Genomic DNA, 17339 nt, shown 5'->3' with positions numbered 1-17339 from the left:
TGCTGCTTGGCCTGCTGTGTTCATCCAGCCCTGCACCTTGTTGTCTCAGAGTTTATCTTAACTTGGATCACTTGAAGCATAAGACACTCATAGAAGAAAGCTTGTCTGCTATAAATTACATGCTTAATGTCAGCCCTGGCACCTCTGTGTGAGGAACACAATGTTCATGTATAATAAATTTAATATTTGTCTGTTGGATTCTTCAATGTTACAATATCTGCACTCTCTTTTTAATATAAGAAAAATAATATGAGCATTGTTGAATTGAGGAAAATACCCTGCTGGAAGCAAAATCACATCAAACTAGTCAGTGATGCTCACATGCCATTAAAGGCTATTCGTAAAATAAACATCATGTTGGAATGTATAGCAAAATTACAACATACAAATACAAAGAGAGATCTTTGTTGAACATTTCACCCTGGTGTGACTACATACGTAGTGCTTCATGCAGTTTTTGTTTCCTTACTTGATGATATATTAAGTTATCAGACAGCATATAGACTGATTCCAGATCATGTGTGAGGAAAGATGGACCACAATGAATCTTTTCTGCCTTGAAGACACTGGTGGGAGACATGGTTAAAGAATTTCATAATAGGGGAGGTTTCGATGAACTGGATCAAAGCAACCCTTCTTACCACACAGAGAGTTTGAGAACAAGGGGCTATATTCAACAATTAAGGATAGTGAACGAAAATAGGAGAAAAGGATGATAATTGTGTCAGATTATTGGTAACAGAACAAAAAAAAATTAATAGGTTTCAAGAAGAAACTAAATAAGTTCCTGTCAACAAATAGGTTTTAGTGATTTTAGAAATATTTCTAGGGAATGCTGTGGATAGATGGTGCAATCATTTTCTGCCTGAAACTGTAATTAGGTAATGTAGAAACTGGTGTTTAATTAGCTATCAGCCTTTTCCAATACTTAGCTTTGTGCAATAACATGTTCTCATTAGTTGTTGATTCAACATCATATATTCAGATTGCATGGCATTGTCTGTCAGCGTGAATTACAAGATGTTTTAAGAATTATTCTTATTTTCAACTTAGCAACACAGCCATCAGCAATGTTGCAGCAGTAAAAAGCAGCAATAATCTTTTCAGTACATAATAACACTGCTAATTTCTTGCACAAAGGAAAGACAAGCATTTGTAGCATGCATAAATATTTTTGAGGTACAGCATGCCTCATATGACATCATATTCAATCTCACACTGTTGACATTATTGAGGATCTATGCAGAGCAGGTAGACGATAGTATCAAACAACACCCAAAACTGATGCCATCATTGCCATATTGGAGTTCAAAATTCTCACTTACAATCACTCTTAACCTCACATTTGACTGTTGCGGCAATTAAGATTGGATATCTGGCATAAGGAAAATTAGAAACAGCCTGTTGCAGCACACCTCTGAGCAGTGGCTGAAGAGTGAGAAGCTGGGCACAGGTAATCCATCAACAAACCCTGTAATCTTGGAAGAGCAGGTCGATTGCAGAGAAAAATTAAGGAAATCAAACATAATTAGAGACCTGACAAGTTTTGATTAAAGAGTACATTATGAGATACTGAAATCTGGATGCTCAGTGTGTTTATCTAATGCTGTGTCAAATTCAATATAAGCTCCTAAAACTTCCACTTCCACTGTGGAGTATGAAGATATTTTCCATAGGTTTTCCCTCTGAAATTGCCACAAGACTCTTCTTTGTTGGCCTATCCGAAATTATAACTAATCATGGTTAGACAAAACAGTGTACAAAGTCAATCACCTAGCAGATGGGAGTCAACATGAATAGGCATTATTTTCTTTCTTTGACCTTTTCTTTCCTGGATCCATTAGTTAAACAGGTAACTTTGGGTGAGAATTGGATTCAGTAGCACCTTTCTTTGTGGTGCTACAAAAGCTTCTACGGATTTAAAGTGGGTACCTTGGCATATATGCACAGTTCTGTCTTGGAGGTCTCTGAATGGTAAAGGCTTTAAGAGTTTGCACTGTTAATGTCTGCAGGAAGTATGCAAATCAGACAGATCATGATGTCAATCAGCATCCAATTAAAGCTGCAGGGATCATTCATTAGAAAACTTCGCTTCTTTGACTGCAACTTTTATGAATTTTCTCATGTGAAATGTTAGGGCCAATTCTTTCTAGTCTATTAGCTGCTTTTTCAGAAATTGGTGGCAAAGGAGTGGGGTGGGGGGTAAAGTTGAGCTGGAGTAGGGGAGGATAGGGTAGGGAGGAGACAAAATATGGGTGCTGAGGCTGGTCCTGAGCTCCCTGTTGTTAATTTCAAACTACGGAACTCAACAAACTTTTAAAAACTGTTAGAAATATTTCAGATAACAAGATGTAGAGCTGGATGAACACAGCAGGCCAAGCAGCATCAGAGGTGCAGGAAAGCTGACGTTTCGGGCCTAGACCCTTCTTCAGAAATGAAGAAATGAAAACTGGAGGACATTTAATCACTTGTCTTTCCTTCAGGGAGAGTGTATTCTTTACTGAAACAGGTAATTTCTTCTTTGGAGCATCCTGTATCTCCAAAACAGACCATTTATTCCTGACAATATCTTGAATTGTTGGATATTGATCATCCCTTCTAAGTGGTGACTCTTACGGAGTTGTAGGCAGCACATTGTCAATCTATGTCAGCAGATTTTTATTCTTAACTCACTTGTAGATTCATGCTGAACTAAATAAACATTTTCCATCAATACAATGATTGATTTGGACATTCTCAGCCCGCAGTGGCTGCTTTATTAGTCAAAACAACACGCTCATTTCCTCAGTTTCTATATTTGAGGATTGCTTCAAACTTAGCACAATATCTGTCACAATTACCAACTATTCTTCCTGGAAAGAGAGGAAGTCAAACATTCTGCTTGCACTTGCCTCTTCGGAATCATCTCCACATCTAACATCAGACTTGAATCGGTCATAGCTATTTGTTCACCAAGCAGTGCTGCACTGAGATATGCCGGTGTAGTTATGGCTTTATCAATTGTTTCAATGTGGATGCTAATCATTAGCTATCTTATTGCTTGTTTCTCCCAGCAAACCTTGCTGGTTCTTGCAGTTTGAACGCACTTCAGTGTTGATAGCAGTGGAAAACATTTGTGTTAATCCATTATAGTCACAGATTCCCATCATGTTGACAGTATGAAACAAAATTCTCATGCCAACATCAATCTCAATAGATTTTCTTTTGTTTACATTCTGCCATATGTCTAGTGATCCTTATGAAATCTTTTACCCACTGTCCTTTTGCTTGCTATTCCATTCCTCCTCTGTTCTCAACACCTCCCCACACCCTTACAGCATCTTCCCATACAATCACAGAAAATGGAGGTGTAGTGGACAGCAAAGAAAGTTACCTCAGGATACAGTGGGATCTTGATCAGATAGGTCAATGGGCCAAGGAATGGCAGATGGAATTTAATTTAGATAAATGCATTTTGGAAAGGCAGATCAGGGCAGGACTTATACACTCACTGGTAAGGTTCTGGGGAGTGTTGCTGAACAAAAAGACCTTGGAGTGCAGGTTCATAGTTCCTTGAAAGGGGGGTTGCGGGTAGATAGAATAGTGAAGGAGGCGTTTGGTATGCTTGCCTTTATTGGACAGCGCATTGCGTATAGGAGTTGGGAGGTCATGTTGTGGCTATACAGGACATTGGTTAGACCACTTTTAGAATACTATGTGCAATTCTGATCTCCCTGCTCTAGAAAGGATGTTGTGAAACTTGAAAGGGTTCAGAAAAGATTTACAAGGAGGTTGCCAGGGTAGGAGGGTTTGAGCTACAGGGAGAAGCTGAATAGGCTGGGGCTATTTTCCCTGGACCATTGGAGGCTGAGAGGTGACCTCACAAAGATTTGTGAAATCATGAGGGGCATGGATAAGCTGAATAGCCAAGGTCTTTTTCCCAGGGTGGGGAGTCCAAAACTACAGGGGTTCCAAAACTAGAGGGCATAGGTTTAAAGGTGAGAGGAGAAAGATTTAGAAGGGACCTAAGGTGCAACCTATATATGCAGAGGGTGGTGCATGCATGGAACAAACTGCCAGAGGAAGTGGTGGAGGCTGGTACAATAAGAACATTTAAAAGGCATCTGAATGGGTATATGAAGAGGAAGAGTTTATAGGAATATGGGCCAAATGCTGGCAAATGGGACTAGATTAATTTAGGATATCTAGTCAGCATGGATGAGTTGGACCAAAGAGTCTATTTCCATGCTGAACAATTCTATGACTCTAAAGTGCAACACTTGATATATTTTACCTCCAGATGACACAGCAACTCACCTGCACTTCATTCAATCTAGTCTACTGTATTCACTAATCACAACGCAGTTTCTTCTACAATAGGGAGACAAAACACTGACTGGTTTCTGCATCTGTCTGTTAAAATGACTCCAAGCTTCCAGTTACCAGCCACTTCAACCAACCATTGTGTCTCCATCCAATGCTGCTGTGCTCCATCCAGACTCAATGCAAATTAGAGGAACAACACCTCATATTCAACTTTGGTACCTTACAACCTTCAGGGTTCAATATTAAGTTGAAGAATTTCAGAGCATGACACATTCTTTCATGTCTCTTACCTATCCCCAAACCCCCAAGTACTGTCATGAAATAGATTGCTTGCAATACAGTCAACCCAGTTACAACTAGTCATAGATCCCATTATGACCTGTCTAGCTTCTTTTCTCCCTAGCTTACTATCAACAATGATGTGGAGGTGCTGGTTTGGACTGGGATGGACAAGGTCAGAAGTTACCTGACACCTGTTTATAGTCCAACAGGTTATTATTCAGCCTGTCGACACTCCATTCACACCATTTGTATGATCTTTTGATTTCTCTGCCCATAAATTCTGTGCCTGTATGTTTTTCTTCACTCCACCTGATGAAGAGGCAGCATTTCGAAAGCTTGTGATTTCAAATAACTCTGTTGATACTATCAACAATCCCTTTGTCTGCATATCCTTTCTTTCTCTCTCTCTCTTTCTCTAGGCTCCCTCTCCACCTATCCACTCATTCTTTTTCCTCCACATACCCCATCACCAGGATGAATACCATTTGTTCCTAGCTGCTTCTAGTTCTGAAGAATGGTCACTGGACTCAAATATTAACTCTGTTCTGTCCTTTTATTTCAAAGTTGCATAATTCAATTTATATTAATTTTGAACTGTTTGAGATGAAATGTAATTTAATTAACAGGAGTACGTATTTGTGGAGCACCTATGGCTTTATAGATAAAAATGAAAATACAGCGAAATCTTCACAGGACATTTCCCAGTTATTTGACACAACTTTGTATACATTATGTTTCACCAAGGTTTCTACAAAACTACCACAAACATAATTACAGCGAATCAGGAGATTTCTATGAAAATTCAACCCAAAATTGTATATATAGTAAAACATACTACATTTACAAAAATAACTTGTGCACATAGTTAATTACATTGTCTTTTTTTTACCATTTACTTAAGCAAAAGGTTTAAATGTTCATGATGTCCTACTATTCTGATATTTTAATTATGTAATAAATAAAATTCACAATTATCAATTAGATCTATTACTTACAAACAACTAGTCTAGGCACACAATGAACTGTCAATCTTGCCATGAATCTAGAAAAATCCTTTTGTGTCATACACTCAACTTCAAAATGTGGTGTAGTTTGACCAACTCAGAAGAGGGGAAGCTTTTTCTAATTGTCAGAAGAAAATTCTGTGATTTCTACTCGATATTAAGTATTTTGAACTATTTTATTGCTTCACCGTTTCCTCCTGTTAGATATGTTATCAGTTGTAAATTGTTGACTGCCCATTCTTCATTGGTATTTTTCATTCCCATTCACTCTTTCACCATCAATATTTTCCAGCTTTGTTATTTAGTTAATATGATATTCTAGTCAATCAGCTGAAAATCCAACGTATGCTTTGCTCATTCAGGTGTGGCACACGTTTACGGTGTCCAAGGTGTATTGAACACATGCAAGATGCATGAATACTGTTATGGAAAGGCACAGGGGAGAACTGGAACTGCTGCCTTTACTTACTGTCCATAATTAATGTGCTTTCTAACCTGAGCATTGCGTCAATTTGAATACGTAGCAGCTAACATTTAGTGGGTTTAAACAGAGAAAATTATTTACTCACATAGTCCCCTGAAGTCCAACACTACACTACTTACTCAGGCAAAAAAGAGTTAGAAGATAGTACAATTAAACAAGTTATAGACAAGAAAAGGTTTGCAAACCACATAATTTGGCTTGTCTTTGGGAAGAAGGAGGCATTGCAGGTCCAGGGAAGGAGAAATTTTCAGTCATGAATGGTACTCTAGGTGAATCCAATTGCCAAAGTCACATATAAGCATTATTGCTGGATTCCCTCGCAGAGATAGCTTTTCAGCAGATCAGAAAATTAGTTGCTTTAATTCTTGTTATCACAAGGTGTATTTTTATACTGGTTGACTTCAATTGGAGAATAAGGATGTTGTATTCTCCAGGGACTGATGATATTGCCTTTGCTACTGTTGTTCTCAAACTGTCATTCTCTCACTGGTTTTTGAGAAATTAAGTTTTTGTTATCTGTAATTAGTTAAAGTTATGGTCAATTCCCTCCACTATCCACCTGGAATGAGGGCTTTTGCAGTGCAGTGGTAGTGTTCTACCTCTGGGAAAGGAGGTTTTGGTTTAAATCGCATCTGTTTTATAAACTGGCCACAACGGGGTGTGTCCGGAGGTCATTGACACCTAATTATGATATAGCTGTTTCTTCTACAGCTCTCTTGATAGTTTTGACCTTGAAGACAGTGATTGTATGAGTTCCGAAATTGTGAATTTTAGGTGAGCCCACGAACAACAGGAGGCGTGAATTGCACAAAATTGTTCCATCAGGGATGTTCAATCGAAGGACCCAGTCTACGATTGTCATTAAATTAGAAACTTTCCAGAGATGTGACCCTGGACAGGCATCTTAGCAGCGTTTTAATATCCACTTTTAAAATGAAAGGCAGTTTCAGAAAGTTTCATATTTAATATTTAAATTTAAATATGAATATGACATGCTCTTACTAAGTATGAACTTCTAAGAATCATGTCTTCTTGTTTTTATGTCTTAAAAGTTGTTGACTGCAAGGAGAAAGAACTGTCCTTAAGAACAGGGATTTACCAGGGTGGCTGCATAATTCACAGTAAGGAGTCTGATACCTATTGTGAACTCTGTAATGCATGGGCCAGAAGGAACTGATGAGTTGCTTACATGTGAAACTGACTGGTTTTGAGCTAAGAGGCTGAAACCGGAAACAAGTAACAGAGACACAGATATGGGTGGGTGGGGGAGGGAGGGGGTGGTGGGGGGTGTGTGTGTGAGGGAGAGACAGAAGGGGAGAAGAGAGAGAGAGGGAGAGAGAGAGAGGAAGAGAGAGAGAGAAAGAGAGACAGAAGGACATGCTATTGTCCTTCCCAGCAAAAGCTGCCCATTCTTTGCAGTAAAAACTTAGTTTATATTTGAATAAAACGAGTCACCTTTCCTGCAGCAGTTGCTGCGAGCTGTGACTTTTGAATTAAAAATAAATCAAAGACATTTCCAAGTGAATCAGTTCTTGTGTACTGGTTGATCAGATTGGTCAGATGGCAGTAGCAGATGGAATTTAACTCTGAAAAATGTGAGGGGATGCACTTTGGAGAAGAAACCAGACGAGGGAGTACTCAATGAATAGCAAGACGCTAGGATGCTCAGAGAAACAGGATTTTGGGACGCTTGCCCACAGATCTGTCAAGGCAGCAGGACAGGTTAATAGCATAGTTAAGGCAGCATACAGGCTACTTGCCTTTGTCAGTCACGATGAGGATTGTAAGAGCAGTGGGTTTTGTTGGAACTGTACAGAACTTGGGGAGGTAACACAGTGACTCAGTGGTTAGCACTGCTGCCTCACAGCACCAGGGACCAGGGTTCGATTCCACCTTCGGGTAACTGTCTGTGTGGAGTTTGCACATTCTCCCTGTGTCTTCCTGGGTTTTCTCTGGGTGGTCCAGTTTCCTCCCACAGTCCAAAGATGTGCAGGCTAGGTGGATTGGCCATGCTAAATTGACCATAGTGCTCAGGGAGGTACAGGCTAGGTAGATTAACCATGGGAAATGTGGGATTACGTGGATAGGACAGTGGGATGGGTCTGGGTGGGATGCTCTTTGCAGGGTTGGTATGGACTAAATGGCCTGATTGCACACTGTAGGGATTCTATGAACTTTGCTAAAGCCACAGCCACACGATTCACTAGAATGTTGTCTGGGAGGGAGCATTTCAGTCATGCAGAGGGACTGGGTATCTTGGATTGTTTTCTTTGGAGCAGAGCAAGTTGAGGGGGGACCTGACAGAGAGGTATAAGATTGTGAGGGCCATGGACTGAGTGAATAGAAAGAAGCTGTTTCCCATAAGTAGAAGTGTCAATAACAAGGACATACAACTTTGAGGTGAAAAGTAGGAGATTTAGCAGAGATTTGAGCAAAAACCTTTTCAGCCAGAAGGTGGAGCAGGTCTGGAATGCACTAACACTGAACTGACTTTCCAGGTTTTCTCTACCTCCGCCAATAATCTATTTTTCCTAGTTGTTTGTTTGTCCGTCTGTCTGTGAGAGAGAGACAGGAGGAGTTTTAAGGGGATTAGTGTTTTAGTTAGTAGTGTTATATGCCAATGCTTGTACCTGTTTACTTGTAGCTATAGTCTAATTATGTATAATAAATAATAATTCTTGTTCAGTACAGAAACCTGGTTCATGTGTTATGTCATGCTTGATCTGAAAGTCAGGTATATTAGAGTAGCGAGCACATCTTGGAGAAAAAAGACTTCAACCCCAGAAATAGTGGGGCGCAATTTATACCACACTACCCAAAATGGGTAGCAACACACTGAAAACAAAAATTAGATCACTTGTAAGGAAGCATTGTTAGGTATCCTTTCCTACTCCTACAGTGGCACACCATACTGACAGAACCAGAAATGTATACAACTTCCACTCTCTTGCTTTTTCTTATTTCCCATGAGATTACAGTTTTAATTTAATTAAAACTGAATGAAGCATTACACAGGAGATATATGTAATTCTGTGACAAAGAATGCTTTTCTATGGAGAAACCACACTGTCAATTGTCAAAGCTGCAACTATATATGAGCTATAGGAGAGCTTCCTAATCAAACACGGACGTTCTGCATTATGACCAAAACACTCCTGCCCAATTCAATCGCCATTAGCTCAAGATGTTGAGATAGCAACTGGGCGGGGGGCACATTTTTTTCAAATTTACTCTTAACTTGTAAAGAAGTTATTCTTCTTTATTTTATTTTATTCTTCTTCTGGAAATCTAGAGTAGAGGGAATGGAAGCTAGGGCAGTTGCATGTTCCTCTTGCAGGATGTGGGAGGTAAGGGTCACTGCTGGTGTCCCCTCTGACTTCACCTGCAAGAAGTGCACCCAATTCCAGCTCCTCAAAAACCGCGTTAGGGAACTGGAGCCGGAGCTGGAGCTGGATGAACTCCGGATCATTCGAAGGTGGGTGATAGAGAGGAGTTACAGGGAGGTGGTCACACCGAAGGTACAGGAAAAAGGTAGCTGGGTGACTGTCAGGAAGAGGAAAGGGAATAGGCAGACAGTGCAGGGATCCCCTGTGGCCGTTCCGCTCAATAATAAGTATACCGTTTTGGATACTGTTGTGGGGGATGACCTACCAGGAGAAGGCCATAGCGGACAGGTCTCTGGCACTGAGCCTGACCCTGTGGCAAAGAAGGGAAGGGGGGAGAATAGGAGAGCAATTGTAGTGGGGAATTCGATAGTAAGAGGCACAGACAGGCGGTTCTGTGGACGTGAACGAGATGAAAGGATGGTATGTTGCCTCCTGGATGCCAGGGTCCATGATGTCTCGTATCGTGTCTTCAAGATCCTTAAGGGGGAGGGTGAGCAACTAGCAGTCATGGTACACATCGGTACCAATGACATAGGTAGAAAAAGGACTGAGAATGTGAAAAATGAGTACAGGGAGTTAGGTTGGAAGCTGAAGTCCAGGACAAACAGGGTAGTTATCTCTGGATTACTACAGTGTCACGTGATAACGAGGTAAGAAATAGGGAGAGAGTGCAACTAAACATGTGGCTACAGGGCTGGTGTAGGAGGGAGGGCTTCCATTATGTGGATAATTGGAGCACATTCTGGGGAAGGTGGGACCTGTGCAGGAAGGACGGGTTGCACCTGAACCGGAAGGGCACAAATATCCTGGGAGGGAGGTTTGCTAGAGCTGTACGGGATGGTTTAAACTAGTTTGGCAGGGGATGGGGAACCGGATTTATAATTCAGAGGATGAGGTATTCGGCCTTCCAACCGACACAACAAGGAGTGAGGTGGTTTATAAAGAAATGCGGTCGATGGAACATAATTGCGGACAACGAGATGGTTTGAGGTGTGTATACTTCAACACTAGAAGTATCAGAAATAAAGCGGATGAACTTAGAGCATGGGTTGGCACTTGGAGCTACGATGTTGTGGCCATTACAAAAACTTGGGTAACTCAGGGAGAGGAATGGTTGTTGGAAGTTCCGGGATTTAGATGCTTTAAAAGAAATAGGGAGAGTGGAAAAAGACGTGGGGGAGTGGCATTGCTAGTCAGGGCGAGTATAGCAGCTACTGAAAGGCAGTTCGAGAATGATATGTCTACAGAGTCAGTTTGGGTTGAGGTCAGGAACAAGAAAGGAGCAGTCACTTTGTTGGGGGTTTTTTACAGACCCCTTAATAGTTGCAGTGAAGTAGAGGAGCGGATTGGGAGGCAGATAATGGAAAGGTGCAGAAGTCACAGGGTTGTAGTCATGGGTGACTTCAACTTTCCAAATATTAATTGGAAACATTTTAGTTGTAGTAGTTTAGATGGAGCAGATTTTGTCCAGTGTGTTCAGGAAGGATTCCTGACACAGTATGTAGACAGACCAACACTAGGAGAGGCCACTTTGGATTTGGTGCTCGGCAACGAACCGGGCCAAGTGTTAGACCTGTTGGTAGGAGAGCATTTTGGCGGTAGCAATCATAACTCTGTTTCTTTCACGATAGTCATGGATAAGGATAGATACATATGGCAGGGTCAAGTTTATAATTGGGGGAAGGGTAATTACAATTCAGTTTGGCAAGAACTGGGTAACATAAATTGGGAACAGATGCTGTCAGGGAAGAGCACCACAGAAATGTGGAGATTGTTTAAGGAATGTATACTGCATGTGCTCCATATGTTTGTCCCTAGCAGGCAGAGAAGATGCGGTCAAGTGACGGAGCCATGGTTCTCGAGTGAGATTGAACGACTGGTTAAGAGGAAGAAGGAGGCTTATGTAAGGTTTAGGAAAAGAGGAACGGAAAAGGCTCTAGAGGGATACACGTTAGCCAGGAAGGAGCTGAAGAAAGGGCTTAGGAGAGCTATAAGGGGGCATGAGAAAACCTTGGCGGATAGGATCAAGGAAAACTCCAACACTTTTTATACGAATGTGCAGAACAAGAGAATGACCAGAGAAAGGGTAGGGCCGATCAAGGATTGTAAAGGGAATTTGTGCACAGAGCCTAAAGAAATAGGAGAGGTCCTTAATGAATACTTTTCTTCAGTATTCACAACTGAGAGGGACCTAGTTGTAGAGGAGGACGTTGTGAAACAGGCAGCTAGGCTAGAGGAGGTTGATGTTAGTAAAGAAGATGTGCTACGAATTCTGAGGAAGTTGAAGATAGATAAGTGGGAATTCTATGGGAAGCGAGGGATGAGATCGCAGGGCCTTTGGCGATGATCTTTTCGTCCTCACTGTCCACGGGTATAGTGCCGGAAGATTGGAAAGAGGCAAACGTCATTCCCTTGTTCAAAAAAGGGAACAGGGATAACCCTGGAAATTATAGGCCAGTTAGTCTTACGTCAGTGGTGGGCAAATTATTGGAAAGGGCTCTGAGAGATAGGATTTATGATCACTTGGAAAGGCACAGTTTGATTCGTGATAGTCAGCATGGATTTGTGAGGGGTAGATCATGCCTCACAAACCTTATTGAATTCTTTGAAGAGGTGACCAAACACGTGGATGAAGGTGGAGCAGTGGATGTGGTATACATGGATTTCAATAAGGCGTTTGATAAGGTTCCCCATGGTAGGCTCATGCAGAAGGTAAGGAGGCATGGGATGGGGGAAATGTGGCAGATTGGATTCAGAATTGGCTGACCCTTAGAAGACAAAGGGTGGTAGTGGACGGAAAATATTCAACATGGTGCTCAGTTACGAGTCGTGTACCACAAGGATCTGTTCTGGGTTCTCTTCTATTTGTGATTTTTGTAAATGATTTGGATGAAGGAGTGGAAGGGTGGATTAGCAAGTTCGAAGACGATACGAAGGTGGGTCATGTTGTGGACAGTGCGGAAGGCTTTCTAGGTTACAAAGGGACATTGATAGAATGCAGAGCTGGGCTGAGAAGTGGCAGATGGAGCTTAACCCTGAAAAGTGTGCGATGATTCATTTTGGAAGGACAAACTTGAAAGCAGAATACAGGATTAACGGAAAGATTCTTGGCAGTGTGGAGGAGCAGAGGGATCTTGGGGTTCATGTTCACAGTTCCCTGAGAGCTGCAACCCAGGTGGATAGCGTTGTTAAGAAGGCGTATGGTGTGTTAGCTTTCATTAATAGAGGGATTGAGTTCAAGAGCCATGAAGTTATGCTTCAGCTATACAAAAGCCTGGTTCGGCCACATCTGGAGTATTGTGTCCAGTTCTGGTCACCTCATTACAGGAAAGATGTGGAAGTGTTAGAAAAGGTGCAGAGGAGATTTACCAGGATGTTGCCTGGAATGGAGGGAAGGTCTTACAAGGAAAGGTTGAGAGAGCTAGGGCTTTTCTCTTTAGAACGACGAAGGATGAGAGGTGACTTGATAGAAGTATACAAAATGATCAGAGGTATAGATAGAGTAGACAGCCAGAGACTTTTTCCTAGGGTGGAGGTAGCTTTTACAAGGGGACATAGTTTTAAAGTGAAAGGAGGTAGATATCGGGGAGACGTCAGAGGTAGGTTCTTTACTCAGAGAGTGGTAGGGGCGTGGGATGCATTGCCAGAGAGGGTAGTGGAGTCGGCCTCATTAGTGGCATTTAAGCAGCTATTAGATAGGCATATGGATGATAGTATAAGGTAGCGGTGGAGGTTAGATAGACCTTAGGTTTAGGGTAAAAGTTCGGCACAACATCGTGGGCCGAAGGGCCTGTATTGTGCTGTACTGTTCTCTGTTCTATGTTCTATGTAACCCACATTACTTGGTTTCATTTTATTCATGTGTGCAATACTGTTACTTGTTGAGAGGTACATGTACTGGCATGCCTTACAGTTGGCACGCATTGATGTTTACAGAGGGGTTAGGTATATTTCCTGTTATGGAAAAATATTCTGGTTCAGTCTTTATTGAATGGTCATATTAGTGCCAGTGTAACTGTCACTGTTAGACACGGCTGAACTAGCAGGCTCAGCTGGACTTCTGTTCTATACAATTTAAAGAATATTGTCAGAAGGCACTTTAGCAAAATAATTGAATCATTGTAGGTAAACCCAAAGCCATGAGATAGAACAACATTTGAACAGCTTTGACAGTGCTATTTAGGGCCATCATTTTCCTATCCAGACGGACACAGACACACGCACACACACATGGACACACACTTCACTTTACACTTTCTATCCTCTCATCCTTCCACTCCTCCAGCCTCCCAATTACAGCCCACATTCCCTCTCCGATCACTCATCCACCTTCAACAGTCTGAGACTTTTACAAATGGATCACATTTAGGTATTAGAAAAATCTCTGGTAATTCTGATACAGCTTTTGAAGAACTGTTTAGCAAAGTCTTAGATTATGTAGGACATATACCTAGAACAGGAATATGAACCAGTATCTTTTATTGATTATGGATATAATATTCATGCCACAAAAATGGCAAGCAATAACCATCAACAATAAGAAACAATCTAACCACTGCCCCATGACATTCAATGGCATTACTATCACAATCAACATCCTGGGATGACAATGACCAGAAATTCAACTGGACTTACTATATAAACACAATGGCTACAACAGCAGGTCAGAGGCTGGGAATACTACTGCAAGTAATTCACCCCCTGGCTCCCCACAGCCTGTCCACAATTTATAAGGCATAAGCAAGGAGTGTGATGGAATGCTCTCCACTTGCCTGAATGAATGCAGCTCCAATAACATTCAAGGAACTTGACACCATCCAGGACAGAGTAGCCTGCTTGATTGGCACCACACCCACAAGCATGCACTCCCTCTAGCATCGACACTCAGTAGGAGCAGTCTGTACCATCTACAAAATGCTCTGCAGAAATTCATCAAAGATCCTTAGAACTCTTTATAAACCCACAATCACATACATCTAGAAGGACAAGACAACAGATACATGGGAACACCATCACCCAGCAATTTCCTCTCCAAATCACTCACCACCTTGACGTGGAAGTATACCACCAGTCCTTCACTGTCACTCAATCAAAATTCTGGAATTCCTCCCTAACAGTCCTCTGGGTCTATCTGCAGCACATGGACTGCAACAGTTCAGGAAGGCAACTCTCCACCACCTTCTCAACGGCAATTCTGAACAGGCAATAAAGAATGGCCAGCCACTGACATCCATGTGCTATGAGTGAATTAAAAAATTCACAAGATTTCCTGAAGCAGTGCCTTCAGGAAAATAATAGTCCAAAAATTGTAGTGAAATATTTAATTCAATTTGTTATAAGATATGGAATACAACGGGATCAAGATTCAAAGTTGATATTTCACATATTTAAAAAAATGATGACTCGTTTGTAAATAATGTCGTTTAACAATCTCAAGTTGCATTGGAAAGCTACATCAAACTTTAACGACTATGATTAGTATGTATTATGAAGAATGTCCCAATGATTGGGGTTGGGAAATTGCTTTGTTATGAATTGCCAGTAGGGATGCTCCAAATGAGTCCCCAGAATTTATTATTTTTTTAAACTAATAAATGGACAGGAGGTGTGAGGGCCACTTAAATTGATTAAAGCAAAACTAGATACTACTCTTCCAGCCTATTTGTCGAATTTCAGAAAAAACCTGAATAAAGCCTATGAGTTGACTAAAAATCAGTTTAAGGGTGCTCAACAAACGATGAAACTAGATTTAAAAGGCCAACATTCAATATTAATGTTGTTACGTTTCTGGGGAACCACTAAAATCAAGGTTCACTGGACTTTGTCAAATCAAAAAGAAACTCAATGATGTGAATTATGCAGTTAATACACTAGACAAGAGAAAGAATCAGTAAGTGTGTCATGTTAACATGTTAAAGAGATACTATGATAGGGACAGTAAAGAAAACTTAAAGTGACAAAAGAAATAGGAAGTGAAATAGAAATATCAGACCAAGTGAACAACTATCAAAAATTGAAAATTCAAGAGTTAATCTTCCAATAAACATACGGAAGTGTTTAAAAGGTTGAATTGCATCATGTTTTATCACGCAAAAACTATGGAAGTGACTTACAAGGGCTATTACAGAATCATAAATCAATTTGTGAGCATAGGCCAGGAAAAAGAGTTTTGATTATTCATCATGTTAATGTGGAAAATGTGGTATCTATGAAGCAGTATCCTTACGAACTCAACCCAGAGTGATTAGATTAAGGGGAGAGATTAAGTTCATAATTAATCAGGTAATTGTGGCTGGAGCTCACTTATCAAGCCAAAACCAGATAGATCACAAAGATTCTATATTGATTATCACAAAGTCAACATGAAAACAAAAGTGGATTGATGTCCTATTCCAAGATTGGAAGATTACATTGAACAAATTGGGCATGCTCAATTTGTTACAAAAGTCAACTTGCTAACAGTATATTGGCAAGTTCCATTAACTGATACAGCCAAAGTAATAATAATTTTTGCAATAGCATCTGGACTTTATCAATGCAAAGTTCTGCCATCTAGAATTAAAAATGCACTAGCCATGCGCCAATGATTAATTAATAAATTACTTGAAGGAATATGTAATTGTGTAGTTTACAGTGATGATTTGGTTGTTTTTAGACAAATTTGGAAAGAACATTTAAACCACTTGACATAACTATTTGAAAGGCTGCACATAGCCAATTTGATTCTAAATCTGGCCAAGGGTGAATTTGTTGAAACAAAGGTGACAAGGCCAAGTAACACCTGGAGAATTAAGGGCTATTTTGGATTTTTCCTGTGTTTAGGACAAAATATGAAATTTTGGGTTGTGCTAGCCTGAATTAATTTTATTTCTGAGCTCAGCCCTTTCATTTGATCTCAAATTAATCCGTATGAAGAAAAGAAGAAAAATTGAATGAACGCCGGAGTACAAGTGTCTTTGAAAATTTGAAAACTGTACTGACAACTGTACTATTTTTTAACAGCATTGAACTATGAGAAGCTAATCTAATTAGCTGTTGATGTCAGTGACATTGGTGTGAAGGCTGTTTTACTGCAAAATGACAATTTACTGCAAATTAAATGGCACGAGTCAGTTTTTAAAGAAACTGACCGCATGACAGCAAAAATATTCAACTGTTAAGAAAGAGACATCGCGTTTTGTGTTGAATCTATATTATTTTGAAATATGTATTGCCAAAAACGTGCAAGGAGCTGTTATTTATATGGGCTGCAAGCTTTTTGATTTTCTTTGATCAATTTCAGGACAATAACTTATGAATGTTTTGCTAGAGATTAACTTTCTGGCCATATCACTTGAAAATTGTTCATGGATTTGAAAAAGAAAATGTTAAAGCAGACACTTTATCAAGAGCATATGAAGGGACATTAAGTGATGTGCTACCCATGGACTTAGGTGGTATGAGTAACACATTGTAAGCTTAACATTAGTATGTTATTACTGTTAATGTGACATAAAAATGGCATGAAGATAATTTTTGATAGATAATGAAAATATTTCTTAATGATACATTTCCTCCGAGAGGGGTAAAGTGTGTGATATATATTTAAAATTTTTTTTGTTGAGTTTAGATTTTAAACAAGTGGCGTGTGAATTTTGCTCTGTGTGCATGAGTGGCTTTAATTACTAACATGTCGATATTTTTGGAGCTATGGGTTTTTATGAAACTGGTATGAGAGATGTAGTTCCTAGAGTGCTAATGGAAATGCGTTTGCATTGACAGAGTTTCAGGAGTGGGCAGAATAAACACTGAATAGCATTAAGCTGTTTTCAGTTAGAAAGATCAGGAATTTTACTTTTGCTTAGGGGCAACACCCGTAGATTGGAAACAGACATCTTG

The 17339-nt window shown here is 40.3% G+C and overlaps 1 protein-coding gene across 2 annotated transcripts in view; it reads right to left on the bottom strand.

The window, feature by feature from the left end:
- Positions 1–17339, bottom strand: part of dlg3 (discs, large homolog 3 (Drosophila)) — a 474567-nt gene that overhangs the window by 80493 nt on the left and 376735 nt on the right. The gene's annotated exons all lie outside the window — the stretch shown is intronic.

This window comes from Rhincodon typus, chromosome 14 (genome assembly GCF_021869965.1).
Source record: "Rhincodon typus isolate 14 chromosome 14, sRhiTyp1.1, whole genome shotgun sequence".
NCBI lineage: Eukaryota > Metazoa > Chordata > Chondrichthyes > Orectolobiformes > Rhincodontidae > Rhincodon > Rhincodon typus.
This window is presented reverse-complemented; position numbering and strand designations above follow the sequence as displayed.